Genomic DNA, 18,169 nt, shown 5'->3' with positions numbered 1-18,169 from the left:
GGGAGCAACCTCTACTGATACATCCTTCTGAAAGCTTTGCCTCCTGAATGAGAAACTGAAAGGTTTCAGTCTGTTTGGGCTGCTGTACCAGAATACCATAGACTGCGTGGCTTGTGAATAACAGAAATGTATTTCTTACAGTTCTGGAGGCTGAAAGTCCAAGATCCAGAGGCCAGCAGATTCAGCGTCTGGTAGTTCACAGATGGCTGTCTTTTCACTGTGTCCTCACATGGTGGAAGGGGACGAGGGAGCTCTCTGGGGTCTCTTTTATAAAGGCACTAATCCCTCTCGACTCTGCCCTCTCGACTTAATCACCTCCCAGGCCCCCATCTCCTGATACCATCACACTGGAGATTAGGTTTCAACCTATGGATTCTGGAGGGACACAACCATTCATTCTAGAGCATGAGATACAGAACAGTTACAAGGACCTGCCCCAATTTATGTTTCTGGCACCCTCCGTGGCCCCACCCAACCAAGGGAAAACATCAGGTTTGTCTTTTGACCTCTCAATTTCCCAGGCGTGACCAACAACAGTCTATGCAGGAATGTGCAAATCTCACGCTGAATCCTCCCCTCGCAGAGGAATTGGGCTGTGGTCATTCACCATTGTGCCTCGCTGCGAGAAAGCCGCCACCTCCAGCTTCTGTACATTTGCGACATTTTGCTTTTAACATTCTAGTGAGTGAAAAATGATATCTCACGGCGGTTGTAATTCATGTTTCCCTAGAGACTACTGATGTTGGACACGTTTTCCTGTGCTTTTTGGCTATTTGCATATCGTCAAGTGTCTGTTCAAGTCTTTTTGCCCCTTTAAATAAATTGGGTTGTTCATCTTTTTATTGTTGACATAAAGTCATTATTGGTGAATGTGTAGAATGATACAATTGCTTTGGAGAATTGTTTTGGCAGTTCCTTAAAAAATTACATGTACGTCCACCCTATGACCCAGCAATTCCATCCAAGATGAGTCAAGACGTACGGCCACGCAAAGGCTTATACATGAATATTCATGGCAGCTTTATTTGAAATACCCACAAAGTTGAAACAACCTGAATGTCCGTCAACTGGTGAATAGAAAGACGAACTGTGAAACACTCACACCGCGGAATACTACTCAGCAATAAAAATGAATTACCTATTGATACATGTCACAACATGGATGAATCTCAAAAAACATTATGATTCCCGAAAGCGCGAAAGAGTACACATTGTATAATTTCATGTGTATGAAGTTCTGCAACAGGCGAAGCTTATATACAGTGCCAGAAACAGATCAGTGGTTACGTTTAGGGTAAGGAGTGGGAGGACTTCCCAGAAAGGGAAGGAAGGAACTTTCCGGGACGATGGAAATGTTCTATATATTGTTTATAGTGGTGATTGCACTAATGCTTACAAATGTCAAAATTCATCAAATTAAAATTTATGCATTTCATGGTATGTGAATTACATCTTATTTTTTAAAAAACCCTGAGTTGTGAACTGCTACCACCAGGTGGCAGTGGTGCCTAATGCCCAAGAGACTGTAAAGTTGGCACTGTGACCAAGATTTGTGAATCGTTATATTTGAGTGTTCCTGAAAACATGAGGCATTGTCTTGTGGGCATGTATTTTTAATTTCAATCAATACTATTGTGCAAGAGGGCTCTGTTCCTGACGTTTTTATCCCCTCTTCAGCACCGTGTGTTAAAGATCTGTTTACGTTGCTATGTATACACCATTGGTTGCTAGTTTACTGCTCCTTATTATGAAAGACTTTCCAATGATGGACACCTCATTGTATCCAGCTCCCCAACCATCACAAACAACTTTGTGATAAAACACCCTCTTACGTGTCTCCCCGTGGACCTGTATGAGAAGTTCTCTAATTATATAGCCTGCAATGGGATCCTTCCCACATCTGCTCTTATTTATTTATTTGTATTTTTTATCCCCTTCTACTTAATAAATATCCCCCAGATTATTTATGAAAAAACAGCTGAATCTGAGCATCCTAAACTTTTATTTAATTTTATTTTTTATATATGTATATGTTTTTCTGGTGAGGAAGATTGTCCCTGACCTAACATCTGTGCCCATCTTCCTCTATTTTGTGTGTGGGATGCTGGCATAGCATGGCTTGATGAACAGTGTGTGGGTCCACACCCAGGACCCGAACTTGCAAACCTCAGACCACTGAAGCGAAGCGTGTGTAACCATTATGCCACCGGGCTGGCTCCTAAACTTTTAAATTAAAGGAAATACTTGTTGTGAGTCCGTTTATTTTTTTTTGTCTCCTTGCAAAACGTGTAATGTTGTTTATGATGTCGTTTAAACATACAAAATAGTATTGCTGACTGAGATTTGGACCTCCAAATGCATAATCACGGATTTTCACCTACTGAATAAATTTTCCCCAAATGTTCATGGTAAAACGGCTGAATTTAAGCAACATCCTAAATGTTAACTTCAAGGTGATGTGTTAGAACAATGTTTAAGGCAAGATTCCTCAACAGTGGCACCACTGACACTTGAGACCTGATAATTCTTTGCTGTGGGGGCTGTCCTGTGCATTACAGGACGTTGAGCAGCATCCCTGGCCACCCCCCACTAGACACCAGTAGCACCCTCCTCCTTGTTGTGACAACCAAAAATGTCTCCAGATGCTGAGGAACATGGAATGGGAGGGGCAAAATCGCCTTGAGTTAGGAGCCACTGTTTAAGGTAAATGAACTCTGGGATTCACTTGGGGCCTTTTTCTAGACTCTTCCTTTCTTTTTGTCAGTTTATTTCAACTCTAATCCCAGCTACGCACTTGCAGTATGTGGTCCCTTTTAAAACTCCGATCCTCCCCTGCCTTCTGGCTGGAGCACAGCTCTTCCTGGGGATACTTACGGGCATCCTTAGTCTTTTAGCGGACTGAGCACCAAGCAGTGCTCCTGGTTCCCTTCTCTCTTGGTTTCCTGGCTTCTCCCTCTCAGCCACTGCAGTGGGTCAGAGGAGGAAGAAGGAGTCGGAATTTCTCCTTGTGTCCTCCTCCCCGAGGAATCCAGAAGAGCAGAGAGAGCCCCACAGTCTGATGACTCAGGTGGCAAGGGGAACAGAAAAGGAAGCCTCTATTTCTTTTTGGTTCTCACATCTTCTTCCCTTACCGGCTAGCTAGATCTCCTTCGTAACTTAATTTTTACCCACAATCCTTGGATGAATACCCAGAGTCATGACTGTCCCTGTATTCCTCAGCACACAAGCAATAAGATGCTTCTCAGGAAAGTTCTCTGTGGTCATATTAGTGAGGGCAACGCTGCCTACTGGATCCCTCTCCTAGACACTAGCAATGACCACGAGTCTATTATAGCCTCCAGAAGCTCTTCAGATGTCTATTTTTAATCCAGCATTTTCCAGATTAAGTGACTACAGAACCTTCTTACCTCCCCTCCATCTTTTAACAAATATCTATTAACACCCCCAGAACTGGTGTCCCAGGGAATACAGTTTGGGGAATGTTACCTATTAACAACCTACATCTTTTGTAAATTGCCTTCAAAAGCCATTAATGCGTTTGTTCCTTTATTCAAAAAAGCTGCTGAGCATCCCCCATGCCAGGTATTAGGGCTCCAAAGATGATTTGTCCAGCAGCCCCGGGGCGGCAGAGGTGCAGGCAAGTCCAGCTGTCAGCAGCTGTATCAAGGTTTGAGCGAGGTGTTGGGGAAACGAAGGGAGCAGTGATTAATTCTGACACTGGAGTTCTGATCCTCTTCACAGATTCGGCAGTATCCCACTAAGCCTAGAATACAGGACTGGGCCCCTTCCATCCCGTGGGATCAGGGGCTTCTTAGAAAGGCCCGGTCTCAGGCTCCACCTTAGAATGACCGAGTCGGAACCTGTGCTTTAACAAGGGCCCCAGATGATCTTTACGTCCCTCACTGTGTGAGAAGCGCTGCCTGGAAATGAGCACGCCTTCTGACGAGAATGTAAACAGAACCAAAATGCACTTCTGTGTGGTGTCTCGGCCAAAGGTGGAAAGAACAGGAAGGGAAGACCGGTCAGGGCAAGAAGTGTCGTCTGTTCTCTCCTAGCCCTCACTTCACAGTGGCTGATTCAAGAGGGAAGCCTGCAGGGATGTCATCAGGGAGCCAGGACGGTAAGGAGGCCGTCCCTGTGGGCCTGCTTGCCTAGATGTCTGCTGTGGCCGGGTAGGCTTCCGAAGCACAAGGCACGAGGCACGACGCACACTGGGAAAAAGAGAAGGAGCAGGTTCAGAGGGGAAAGGGATACACCATCTCCGCCGTGGGCCAGGCGATCGGCCAGCTCAGGGCCACAGAGCCCAGGGCGCAGGGCTCTATATAGAGAACTTGCGGCTTCTTTCTCTTGATCCTCAACACTGGTCAAGGGAGGAGGTGCAGGGAGGTTGATGGTAGCGTCAGGAGGCAAAGACGGGCAGGGCGAGTGTCCCTAGAGGCTGGTAGGAGGTCACGCCCTGGGCACTGGGGGGATGGAACTCTGCAGGCCGCAGAGACTGCAGGCAGAGACTGCAGGCAGCGCAGCCTTGGCCAGGGCCCGGGGGTGGGGAGTGCCCAGGGAAAGGCTCTTCCCACAGACTTGCCTTGTGACGGGTGGGGTGACTAGCCCAGGTGGGAGGTAACTAAGGGGAGGAAACCACATGGATAACCGTGATGAAGGGTAGCAGAATACGCCCACCGAACATATGACTGCAGGAGTTCAGGACACGCCACCCTGAAACACCCTGCTTTGGTATATTGAGCATTTTGAGCTGATGGCACTTGAAAAACAGCAAATGCCAGGAGAGCTTTCTCTGAACTCCCCTTATTTGCCTAAAGACAGATCCTCCTAAAGAAGCTCTCTGTCCCACATCCCCTCCCCAGAGGTACCATCACGCAGGGAAGACTGACTCTTATCAGAGGAGAGGAGACTAGAAGTCGACACCACACCCAGAAGACAAACTCCATCACAAACCATAACACCTCCCCTCCATTCTTCTAAGGGCCCATTCGTCTTCCCTAAAAATCACTTCCTTCTGCTAAGAGGCCTACATTCCCCTCCCCTCTCCATATCAAGATGGTATTTAGTCCTGAACTCTGAGCCACCTTGGGGAGTTACTCATTTTCCCCTGGGTGTCTCCCGTGCATACATGTGGCAGATACGTGCGTAAACTTCTGTTTGTTTTTCTGTAGTTAACTGTCTTCTATTACAGGGCTCTCAGCTAAGAACTCAGAAGGTAGAGAGAAAATCATTTTTCGTCTCCTACAACAGCAAAACGAAACAAAATATCGAAATACCAACACTGCCTTTCAGCACATTTCCCTGCCCTGACCCCAGGAGGAGGCCTTACGGGTGATGCATCAGGGGTGCGGGTACGTGCCCTCCAGACGGCCAGAACCCAATGCCTGATTCACCAGGATGAAGAATTCTTGCTATTTCACTTAAATATTCCAAAGGTAATTCAGGCAGGAATCAGGTAGACAGAGATGGGCTAAGGGAGATGCCATTTCATGTCCCTCCTCAGAGGAAAGGGCCCGAGCACAGGCCCAAAGGCAGGACCACACTCACCTCGGCAGGAACAAGGACATCAGCTTACATGTTCCCTCCGGTCCTGATTAAGCCGGCCTGATGGTGCTTTCCACTCTCCAAGGATACCATTCATACCCTGCGCGTGTCACTGGTGGTAGAGTCCCACACCTGTCCCCAAGGACACGGCTACTTCTGACTCTACTTATTTTCCAGAAGCCCCCTACAGTTGGCCCCAACTCACCCTGCCTGGAAGACAAGAACTCCCCAGATCTCCGCAGTAGGTACCCAGGGTGACGGGACTCACGATAGCGACCGCACTCCCACCGGCAGCCCTCAGCAGAAGGTCCCTGTGGCACCACCTCCTCCTCTCTTCTGAAGAAAGAGTTAACCCGACAGTTGTTTGCCAAGGTTCCCGCACTAACCAGGCCCAGGCGCCCAGGAAACGGAAGCCCTGGCTGGGACTTGCCGCTCAGTCTGGGTCGTTCCTGATAATGTGAGCAGATCATGCTGCACATGTTCTCTTAGAAAAAGCAGATAAAATTCTGGATACAAAAGCAATTCATGCTCATTGTAGAAAAATTGGAGTATTAAAAAAATATAAAGGAAAAAAATAAGTACCACCCCTAATTCCACCACCTAAACGCAACCTCTTTGTACATTTTGGTGACTTCCTTACAAGTTCTCTTTTTCTCTGCTCGTGTGTGTATGCTTTTAACATAACTGAGATCGCGATGACCGTAAGTTTCCTGCCTTCCTTTTTCACTTGGCAGCATGTTATAAGCTGTTGCTTATTAAGGTTTGCTGTAATCATCATTAATATTCCATCCCGTCATTCTGTCATTTAGTTAGCCACGTTCCCATAGTGCTTACAGGTTGATATTGCACTTCAACCAGGAATGTGCAGAAAACCAGTGGTTCCTATAATCTTTGTTTTTAGCTGAGCTAGTCTCTTGCACAACTTCCCACCTGCTTAATGGGAAAATGAGCAACGAGTCTAACTGAAGAATAACCTGAAGAGGCAATTTAAGGAGGCTGCCTTTAAGGCGTTTATCCTTCTCCACGATCCCATTTTGCGTGTCAGAAGCCCCCGTCTTTCTCCTTGTATCCCCTCTGTAACAAACGCTGACCCCTGCTCCCCTCCTTCCCATGGCTGCTGTACTGGCCAGGGCTCCGCGGAAAACAGACGGTTTGCCGAACATGGTGACTGAAGGGTTTAATGAAGGATTATTTACAAAGGTGCTGGCCGGGATGAGGTAACAGATGAGCAATGGCGGAGCACTCAGGGAGTAGCGATGTGGGAGGGCAGTAACTTCCCTCGTCCTGAAGGAGCAACAAACAAAGCTGTGGCTGTGGGAGAGAGACTGTCTGACAGGACTGTAGGTGGAGGAGGCGGCCACTGCCCACCTGAGGTCTGGCTGAGAGGGAGCGGGGGAATAATTGTGCTCACATCTCTCTCCTCCTGCTCTCTCCTCTCCTTCCAGTGTCCCATTACCGGAGCTGAGCTGGAAGGCGGAGCAACAAGAACTCTGCAGAGGTCAGCCTCCCGGTGCGTGGAGCAGGGTGGAGAATGGAGGAAGGCGGATCTGCAGTGGCAAATGGAGGATAACCAGCCCACGATTTGTGCTGAAGAGGAAAAGACAAAAGAAACAAGCACATTAGTAATTTTCAAAATGCTGTACTCGTCCCATTACATATCTATTACTATTATTAATATTTTTATTGAAGTATAATTGACATACATACATATCTCTATTGGACTTTTATATTGGACTCATTCTCACCTTTATAAATAGCAAAAGAGGACGTCTTTCAAACTCTAAATGTTCTGATGAAACTAATGTATATTAAGAGATTCTAATGAGAGGCAGCACAGCCTCTCCCAGAGATTGTATTAAAGTCTCTTTTGGTTGTAAGTTACAGAAACACACTAGAGCTAGCTTAAACTGAAAAAGAAAAATAAAAGAGGAGGAAAGTAGAATTATTAGGAGGCTGGGGCGTCTCCCAGGTGCAGTGGACTTCAGGAACAGACTGGCAGCCTCCATCACTTGTTCCTTCTCCCTGTGCCCCTATTTTGTTCTCCTCTCTGCTCTGTAGACCAGCTTCTTCTATATTTCCAGTCCACTCAGCAGAAAAGATGGCCGCCTGGTACTCCCAAGTTCACCACAGTGTAGTCACCAGAGAGGGACTGAACCTTATGTCTTAGTCCCTGTACCAGTCAGGGCCCAATCAGGAGATAGGAACCACACAGCAATTTGAATTGTGAAAGTTTAATGTAAAGAATTATTAACGATGGGAAATAAAATGAAATCAAAAATACTCCTGAGAACAAGATGGACTCTGTGTGGCTAACTGGGACCTCAAAACAAATGGAGCCAAGCAGCCATGACGAGAGCAGGATGTAGCCACGTACTCTGTTCTTGGGAAAACCACCGAATGCACTCTTAAGCTTTCACTCTGCCAAAGCCCCTAACAGCCACCTGGACCTAACCAACAAAACTGTGACCTGCACCAACTGATCAGGACTCAGTGGGCTTGTATCTCTTATTTGCATAAGCAGATCTGAGTGGGAACCTGCACGGAAACTTTTTCTGTAAAGGCATCCCCCTTTTCTTTGTTCTCCCCTGAGCCTACTTTCAGTTTGCTGCCGAAGGCCACATCTCCCCGGTTTGCAAACTGTATGAGGAAAAAATTTTCCTAACTTAATTCTTATACTGGATATTTTTGTTAACAACTATAACAGGGATTGGAGTAACAAGGGATCAGCCAGTAGGAAGTAAACAGAACTCTAGAAAGCACAACAATAGCGGCTCCAAGGCTCAGGGCTGAGCTAGACCATCCAAGATAGAGCCCCGGGCCGCCACCCCATGGCTGAGCTCCAGACCTTGTTGGAGAGGGCACGGCTGTGGTTCACTGGATGGAAGAGAAGTCCCTATGTTGCTGCACTGTCAGAACTCGCTAGAAATCCACCCTCTAGGGTGCTTAAGATGTGTTCACTGGAGTCACCCCTCTATAAAACCACCTGTAGTGGGAGTGCCAGGGGAGGCTGCTGGCCTTCGGATGATTCTGGCCACCATGCACTGGGGGAGATGGATGCTAAAGAAGCCATCTATCCTGGCTTGCATCAGCAGGACCCTGATGTTGAAGAAGTCGCTTGCATTGCAGGAGCTGGATACTGGAGGAGTTGTCCAAGCTGTAGAAGCCAGGTGCCACACGCTACAGGGGCCTGCTGAGCAGAGCACACCAGAATCAGAAAGGAAAATCCCTCCTACAACGACTCTCCAGTGCTCTCTATTAACAAAGCATAACTTTTGTCAGCCGGCACGGGAAACATTTTAGATGGCCCACTACATTTTACGGAGCAGATAATGAAGGTTGAATTTGGAGCTGAGAGGCAATCCATTGACAACTAGCACCATCCCAAGTCCATGTGCCCAGAGAAGGAACGATGATTGGTCCAGCTCGTGCCACCCCTGGATTGGTCAGTCACCTGTGCTCAGAATGGAACTGCGTTAATAAGAAAGTGGTGAGCATGGAAAAGCAAGTGCAAGAGAGCAAACTGGTCACCAGGTAGCCTCCGCTCTCCAAGGGAGAGACACAAGCATTTCAGTTGCTAGAGACGTTGTCTCTCCTCTAGATCAGAGACACTTCAGCACTGAGCAGCCTGCTGATTTTCCTTCCCTTCTACCCCAATACCAGCTGGAGGACAGATCTTGGGCAGTGGATGCTCATAGTCTGCTGTCTGGAAAGGGATGTCATGCAGTGTGAGCTACTACGTTGGCTGTGATGGCTACCCTAGCCTTGAGAGGAAATCCATCACCATGAGTCTGCTCTTATCTGTGCACTAAGAAAAGCCAGTTTCTGATACTGAGAAGCTAAGCATCAGGTTGGCCTCAAGGGACTCAATCAGGTGCTCTCCTGAAGGACCTGCACCCTAGACAACATCGCTGCTGGCACATTCCCCAAGGAAGAACCCTGCAGAACACGGAATTGGGCATGGATGAATAGTATTCTACAAATGTCTAACTAACAATCATTCTCTCGTTGCCGGACTTCCGGGCTGTGTCCAGTCTTTCGCTATTACATGTAATACACGGATGAACGTCTGTGTGATCAGGGTTCTTTTTGCTGTTTTGTTTGTCTTTGTATTTTAAGTGATTCCCTGAGGATAGATCATAAGAACTGGGAATAAACTGATGTCCTCTTTTTAGGGGGGAGAAAAACGTGAACATTTTAAAGACGCTTGAGGCCCACTGCCCCATGATTTCAGAAATGCGCCAATTTCAGTCCACTAGAGGCATCCTGACTTACACAGAGTATTATAGTTTAATATATATATAGTTTATACGTGTGTGCATACATTTGAAATCTCGCTTTTTTACGTTTCTCTAGTTACTATTAGGGTTAGATATCCATGCCCACGTTTGTTGACGTCTTGCCCTCTTTTGAGAGTTCTCTATTCAGCTTCTTCACTATTGAGAAGCATTTTATTTCCATCTCTGGGGAATTTTGTGTCCCAGATTCTTCATTCTGCTCTCTTTTGGATACAAAGGGGCTCTTCCCCCACCTCCAGATCCTTTGGGGATTCTCTTCTGAACTCAAGTTCCTTGGGCAGAAGAGGACTGGGCTGGGTGGTAAAGAGCTTTGATGAGACTGGAAACAAGGGTGTGGGAGTCAAGCATGAAAAGCTAGTCGAGCTTTCATCCCGGTGGAGAATCTTCAAAGGGAAGGTGCTGGTTTCTATATAGTTTATAGTTTTCTTTCCACTCTCCATATTTTTTTTTTTTTTTAAGATTGGCACCTGAGCTAACATCTATTGCCAATCTTCTTTTTCTTTTTTTTTCCTTCTTCTCCCCAAAGCCACCTGTAGGTAGTTGTATATTCTAGTTTCAGGTCCTTCTAGTTGTGCTATGTGGGAGGCCGCCTCAGCATGGCTTGATGAGCAGTGCTAGGTCTGTGCCCAGGATCCGAACCCATGAAATCCTGGGCTGCCAAATTAGAACATGCAAACTTAACCACTCAGCCACGGGGCCGGCCCCTCCACTCTCCATTTTTAAACATCCCAGAGGACCTCAACTCTGGGTGTTTTTATTCTCCTTATCTGACTCAAATTGAGTCTCTAAATAAACCGTGCTCCTCTGAGAAGCCTGAGACGTATCTTTGGAGGAAATGTGTCATTTAAAGTGCTTTTCTGAAGTCACGTGATGAATTGTCAGAGCTAGAATCTCTGCGCCACCCTCTGAGCTCTGTGCCTTCTTTAGCTCAGTGGTAGGGGAAAAACTTTCTCTTCTTCCTCCCCCAACTCCTTTCCTTTTTTTAGACTGACACAGAGAGCATGGCTTACCATGAGAAACTTACACACAGGTGGTTAGTAGGTGACAAGCATAAGACAATTGCGTGTCTAAATAAGCGTGGCATGCGTGGGAGTGCAGGAGGTGACAGCAATTCATTCATGCGAGCAGCGGAGCCTAGTGATGATAATCAAGGGAGCTTTGGGGAGGAGGGACTGCTGGTGGTCACCTTAAATGATGGACAGGGTTTGGAGATATAGTAAAGGAGTCAGCTAAGTTTCTATCAATTTCCATTCTTCTCTCACTGGTACCATCAAGAATCCTGGTTCTCCATGTTGCTGCCAGAGATAGTCACCTGTCCTTCCATCATCCATCTATCCATCCATCCATCCACCTATCTATGCATACATTCATCTGACATTTCATTCATTCATTCTTCCAACGATCCCTCCGTATTTCCATCCATTCTTACACTATCTACCAAGGCCCTCCTCTGTGCAGCATGCGGAAGGCACAAATATTAATAAGACAAGATTCTAGCTTTCAAGAGCACACAGACTAGTGGTTATCTGGAAAACTTAAAAAACAAAAAGGCAATAATACAGTGCAATAAGTGTACCCTATAGAAGTTTGTTTAAAATACACCTGTACAAGTGTCCCTTTTCCCCAAAAGGCCCCATCTGACCACCCAATCTAAAATAGGTTCTTGTTATTCTTTTTCATAATATTCTTTTCCTTTAGATCATTTATCACAATTTCTTATTATATACTGACTAGTATGTTTATTTGCTTAATATCTGTCTCCTCTAGTTGACTGGAGGCTCCATGGGGCTTTGTCCTATGTCTGCGTTGCTTGTCATTGATTGCTCAACCCCTGGCCTATTTCTGGCACGTGGCAGGCCTGCAGGAGACAGCCACTGAATGAATTAATAAATAAGCTCTGATCATACCCAGGAATGATTGTTTCTTGCACTAAACCAGTGGTATTCAAAGTGTGATCTTTGGACCAGCAGCATCAACAATTCCTGGGAACTTGCTGGAAGTGAAAATTCTTGGCCCCACCCCAGACCAGAATTTGCATCAGAAACTCTGGGAATGGAGCCCAGCAATTCTTGTTTGAACAAGCCTTCTGAGGGATTCTAACATACACTAAAGTTCAAAATTCTGTCCTAAATTGATCAATGGCCATTCTAGTCTGCCTTAAACACCTACAGGGCTGGCCTGGCGGTGTGGTGGTTTAAGTTCACGTGCTCCCCTTTCCTGGCCCAGGATTTGCAGGTCTGGAACCTCAGGCGCAGACCCCTTGTCAAGCCCTGCTATGGTGGCATGCCACATAAAATAGAGGAAGATTGGCACAGATGTTAGCTCAGCAACCATCTTCCTCAGGCAAAAAGAGTTAGCTCAGGGCCAGTCTTCCTCACCGAAAAAAAAACCACCTATAGAGTTTGGTACAGAGACAAGAGAAAGTACGTCTGAACTGGGTAATACTTCATGAGAAGGGATATTTTCAGGGACACCTGAAGCTAGATGAGCCAGGGAAGGCAATTCAAGTGGAGAACTGTATTCCCAAAGGCACATAGGCACTGATAAGCCTGGCTTTGGGGGGACATCCAAGTAATTCTGTGGGAGGGTCCTGGGGGAATGCAGAGAATGGTCTGAGATGAGGATGGGGATGTAGGCAGGGGTCTTGAATGCCTAGTTGCAAGCATGGGGGTGACAGGGCATCCCATCCCCCCTCCCTACAGCTGTCCCCACCGGCTGATCAGACTTCTGAGAGCTCGCTGCCTGCCTGCCTTCCTCCTTCCTCTTTCCCCTCCTCGTTCTTCTCACATCTCCTCCCTTCCCCTGGGGGTGAGAGAGCCCGGCTCCCAGGCCAACCTCCCCCTCCCCCGCCTGGGACCCGCTGACGTCAGCTGGTCGGGCGGGTCTGGTTTGTGGCTTTGGAGCCAGGCCTGGCCCAGCCTCCTCGGCTGTGGGGGAAAGCCCAGGATGCTGGTGTGCTCAGAGGGAGCCGCCTGGCTGCGGCTAGTCGGGGGCTCGTGGGGGCTTCCAGGGCTCAGAAGAGAGTCCATTCTGCTGGAGACCTGTTGCTCGGGGTGGGGGGAGGCGGCGATGTCAGGGCCCGGGTTTCTGGGGACCCGGCTTGCGTCACTCAGCACCCCCTCCCCTAGGAGACCTGGCTCCAGGCTGCGCCCTCTCTTCCCGACCACACCGGTGACTCACAGCACGACTGGTCTCCAGGGTCCTCAACTCATTTGTGCCTGGAATTGAGGGAGAGTGATGACAGCCTTAACCACAATAGGTGCTATTTACCAAGCACTTCATGCACTGGCACATTGAGTCACCTACGCCTTGGAGTTCTCAACTTTATGCAACCCAATACCCCTTTCTTATAATAAATATTTTTCAACACCACCTTTAGCATTCATAAATAATATAACCAACCTACATCACAGTTTCATAATATTAAACCATACAATGCCACGATATAAAGGGAGAAATTAAAAGAACTTTAAAATACAAGACCATATATTTCCCGCTTGCTTGGGCAGCACGTATACTAAAATTGGAATGATACAGAGAAGATTAGCAGAGCCCCCACACATGGACAACACACAAATTCATCAGGTGTTTTCATATTAAAGAAAAAAAGTCTATATTTCAGTGTGGAAATGCTTGGACAGATCCCCATCAGAAGATAGAATGGAGCAGTCATCTGCTCGCACCTAAGACAGCTTCCTGGTGAAGGCACAACAGCTACGTATACAGACGTGTTACGTTATTGGCACAAACACCACCAGTACTATTGCCATTCACTTATGAGTCTCTGCAGCCATGAACCCTCGGCTCAAGTTCCAAATAAATGAGAGTCCAATCTTCCCTTGATTGATGTTATGCACCCCTGCGTTGTGGTTGCCCCTCCAGATCCATTCCACCACCTTCTCCACCCTGCTCTTGGCCTGGGAGCCTGGAACCCACCAACCATACTCATGCCCTCGGGTTTCCTATTGGGTTTGGCCAATGAGACCCCCGGCAGGAGATGAAGTGAGGGAGGAAAGGGAGTTTGGGGTATTTATTTTTCCGCCTATCTCCCTGGCTCTTATCCCTCAACCTAAAATCATTGCTGCTTTCACGGTGGCTATAGTGGGGTGAGTGAGGGCCCCCCAAAATGTGTGTCCACATCCGAATTCCTGGAATCTGACCGGATTTGGAGAAAGGGTCTTTGCAGATGTAATTAAGCATCTTGAGATGAGATTATCCTAGATGATCTGGGTGGGCCCTAAATCCAGTGACAAGCATCTTCATTAGAGCTGGAAGAGACGACACAGAGAAGAGGAGATGGCCATGTAAAGGAGGCAGAGATTGGAGTGACGCAGCCGCAAGCCAAGGTGCACTGGGAGCCACCAGACGCTGAATGAGGCAGGGAAGTGTTCTCCCCTACGGCTTTTGGAGGGACTGTGGCCTTACCAACATCTTGATTTCGGACTTATGGCTCCAGAATTGTGAGAATAAATTTCTGTTGCTGTTTTTTTTTTTGGTTGTCAAGTGATCCTTCATTGAAGTATTTTCCTCTGAGGCTCTTAACTAGCTGGGCATTTCCACGGCACCACTGCTGATGTCATCTATGATGTCATGAGGGTGGTGACCATCAACGTGGCAGCCCACAGACGGGGCAGTCCCCAGGATCTCTTTAAAGGTTTCAGAGAGTTCTCTGGCCAATGACTGGTGCAGCATGTGTTGGGCAATGTTGACAATCTCATCAAAGATGACAATTCCACCGCACTTCATTTTTTTCTGCTTCTTACTGTCTCTCGGTGGCTCCTTGAGGGCTTTGATGATCAGGGCAGAGGTAGAAGGTACCACCTCAGTCTGAGCCTGTCGGTTCTAGATGGTCAGTTTCACTGTAATCCTCAGACCTTCCAATCACCTACTGCCTTGGCGATGTCATCATCAGCCTTTTTTGGAGACAGACCCAGGGGGCCAATCTAGGGGGCCAGGGCACACATGGCACCGACTTCCCCACGGTGCACCTCAGGTACACGACTTTGATCTCATTGGGGTTGAATTTAGGTGGCATGGTCGGGGCGATGCTGTCGGATGAACCCGGATTGGGGACGACTGAAGAAAGTTGCACCTTGGCCGCCTCTGAGCTGAAAGCCAAAAGCAAATTTCTGTTGTTTTAAGCCACAGAAGTAATGGTCATTTGCTATGGCAGCTCCAGGAAAGGGACACCGTCTGCAACACTCTGCCCACTCTGCAACACTCTCTCATTTCCTGGGCTGGTGATCTCGCCTCCCCTCACACCTTGGGTGTTATGGTAGGGACAGCTGTGCTGCTTCCAGCCCTGGGGGCTACCCTACCCTGGCTGTCTTCCCCACACCTGTCCATACCTTTATAATTAGTCATTTTGTGAATTGACTCTCCCTGAATTATCCTGACTTGAGTGTGTTGATTCCTGTGGCTCTGGTGTGTGTTGGGAGCCGACTCTTGTCCCAATGGATGTCCTTTGTTTGGTCTGTCCCAAATCTCTTTTCCAGGAATCAACCCTTCCACAGCAAAACCACAAGGATGCGGCGGGACCTGCCGTGTTTCTACAATACGACCCTGGCTCCTGTCACTCGATTGGTCCAGGGACAGGCACCTGACCCATATTTGGACAATAATTTTCTCCTTGGGAATTTTGAAGAGATAGAGATGAGAGAAAAAGAGCTGTCTTAACTCCTCTCCAGCTGATTGGTCCAATAACATACAACGCTTGGGTGCTCTTGGCAGCCATGTTTCCCTCACTGTGCAGAAGCCAAAAGCAGAAGAAGCTGGTCGGATGAGAGAGAAAGAAAGATGAGGAGACTCCCGGTGGCATCTGAATTTCTGGTTCCACTCCATTCCTGAGGCCAGGCTATAATCTAGTTCCTGGTCTCTGAGACATGTCCCTGTAGTGTTGTAATTAAGTTTCCCTTTCTTGCTTAAACTAGTTTAGGTAGATTTTTTGTTATTTACAACCCAAAGAGCTAAGGAATAGTATGAACTTTCTTACCAGATGCATTTGTTCATTCAAGAAATATTTTTGGAGCAACTGCTATGTTCCAGGTATGTGCAAGGTGCTGGAAATTCAATGATGATCAGGATAGACGTGGTATCTATCCTCAGGGACTTTGTACTAGATGGGTAAAAGGCCAGGGCAGGGCAGACATGGAACAAATGTTTGATATATACGAAGATAGAACAGATTTATGAGAACATAGAACAAGGTTATGAGAACTGACAAGCTGAAGACTGAAGGACTGGCCAGGAAGTGGTGGAAGGAGGTAGGAATTAGGCCGTGGAGGAGGGAGAGCATCCCAGGCAAGAGAAGAGTGTGCGCGATGATAACGCCATCGTGAAGCCAGCATCCTCTGGAGAGAAAGCAACACTTCAGGTGAGTCTGGCCAGCTGAGGGTCCTGGTGTCTCACCTCATCCCACTCCGGGCCCTCAGCTAATGCACTGGTGAGAAGACTCTTTCCCTTCTTCCAGAAGCAGCCCACCAGGGCCCGCTCCCTCCTGTATTGCTTGTTGAGGTATTGCATGGGGAGAAACACAAACCTCTTCCAAGAAGGCCTTGGCGCACTGAACATGATTCGTATATCCATTCTTTCCTTTCCTTCATGACCCTTTGGGCAGAGAATGCCAGCTTTCATCCTAATAGCCATATCCCCCAACTTCCTTACTCCTACGTCAGGAGCAGCAGTGTGCCTGGCTAATTAAACCACGTTTCCCTGTCTTCCCTGAAGATGGGCATGGCTAGCGAGAAGTCAGTGGAAGTGATTGGGTGGAGTTTTGAGAAAGCTATTTAAAGAGATTAACAAGCACCGTCTGCTCTTTCCCCTTATTCCTCCTTGTTCGTCCCTGGGACGTGAACTGGATAGGTGGAGCTCCAGCAGTAATTTTTCATCCATGAGGTGATCTTAAGGATTGAAGTCACATGCTAAGGATGGCAGAGCAGAAGACAGAAGGCGCCCAGCTTCTAGGATCTTGCAAAGTCCCCATATCAGCCTGGTCTGCCTGAAGACAGTTTACCATGTGAGAGGAAAACAAGCCCTTATTTTGTTTAGTCCACTGCTGTTTTGGCTCTCTTACTAGCGGCTGAACACGATTCCTCATTGGCATGACTCTAAAAGCCCTCTCCTAATACAGTCCTCTCCACCAAACAGCTCCGAGTCTTCATTCAATCATTTGGTCACTCACCCACTGATAACGATCCCGTATTCTAGAGTCAGATGAGAGTATGTATAAGGGTGTTGTAAATACCAACGCGTTAAACACGTATTAGACTGTGTTCTTCTTATTTTTATTAATATTATGATTTATTGTTATTCAAGTGTCACAATTAAGGAGCTTTTCGTATGTGCTATGCAATTTGCCAGAGGGAAACTCCTGTTAAGTGGTGTGAACTATTGAAACCCAGTGATATTTGATATTAAAAATAAAAGAAGCAAGAAGTGACCTAGTGCAAGGGTTTCCAAACTTTAGCATGCACAGAGAAAAACTTGGGGATCTTATGAAAATACAGGTTCAGTCTCAGAGGGTCCCGGGTGAGGCCTGAGAGTCTGCATTTCTCACAAGCTCCTAGGTGATGCTGCTTGCCCTGGACCCTTGAATAGCAGCGACCTAGGAGATCTTTCCAGGTGCTGGGGAAAGAAATGATGAGAGAGGAGAAAGGGAAGCTGAAAGCAGAGAGGAGAGAATTTCTGAAAATGGGAAACGAAGTTATTTAGCAGCTCTACCCTCAAGCAGGTTAGTAACTTAATTAATAAAAGCCAGGGCCTGTGTATACACTATTTATTTGATTCTTAAAACTTTATATAAGAAGAATTATCATCTTTATTCTACAGTTGAGAAAATAAGTGGAAGCTCAGAGAAGTTAAGGGACGTACCCAAAGTCACACAGCAGGTCAGCGGCAGGGTTAGGATTAGGACCTAGGCGTTTCAGAGGCCAGAGCTGTAGTTCTTTCGAGGCTCCCTGCTGAAATTCCAGGGGGAAGCTTCGTCGTTTTGCCGAATTATTCCTCCTCACCCCGGAAATGCTGGTCAGGAGAGGAGGACTAGGCTGCCCGGGGAACCAGGCCCACCTGTGTTGAATCTGTTTGGCTCCGCTCTCATCTGTCCAAAAGGCTTTCTGTGGCTGCGAGCTTTGTTTTCAGACACTGGGGCCCCAGGACTGGGAAGTGGGAGGGGTGCTGATGGGATGTTTACAAGTTCTATCGGACAGTTTCCACTTTGTAAACTCAGTCTCCTGTCTGCAGGTTGTGTGTTCCAGAGCAGCCTGGGCTGCTGGCCTCCTGGGAGGTGGGAGGCGTTCCTGCTCCGGCTCTGACCTGGGACCTGCACCCTCTCC

The 18,169-nt window shown here is 47.4% G+C and overlaps 1 long non-coding RNA gene, 1 other non-coding gene and 1 pseudogene across 2 annotated transcripts; 1 reads left to right on the top strand and 2 right to left on the bottom strand.

Moving 5' to 3' along the window:
• Positions 1-996: 996 nt before the first annotated feature.
• LOC111770205 (uncharacterized) lies at positions 997-6,184 on the bottom strand. Its single transcript, XR_002803319.2, has 2 exons — positions 5,750-6,184; positions 997-4,211 (listed from the first exon to the last, which is right to left on the bottom strand). It is a non-coding gene; the product is annotated as an uncharacterized lncRNA (long non-coding RNA).
• A 7,152-nt stretch (positions 6,185-13,336) lies between these two features.
• On the top strand, positions 13,337-13,439 carry LOC111770251 (U6 spliceosomal RNA). Its single transcript, XR_002803412.1, has one exon. It is a non-coding gene; the product is annotated as a U6 spliceosomal RNA (small nuclear RNA).
• Positions 13,440-14,257: 818 nt separating this feature from the next.
• LOC106782501 (large ribosomal subunit protein uL11-like) lies at positions 14,258-17,812 on the bottom strand (annotated as a pseudogene).
• Between the last annotated feature and the right edge of the window lie 357 nt (positions 17,813-18,169).

This window comes from Equus caballus, chromosome 23, assembly GCF_041296265.1.
Source record: "Equus caballus isolate H_3958 breed thoroughbred chromosome 23, TB-T2T, whole genome shotgun sequence".
Lineage (NCBI taxonomy): Eukaryota > Metazoa > Chordata > Mammalia > Perissodactyla > Equidae > Equus > Equus caballus.
Note: the sequence above shows the minus strand (reverse complement) of the source record. Positions and strands in the feature narration are given on the sequence as shown.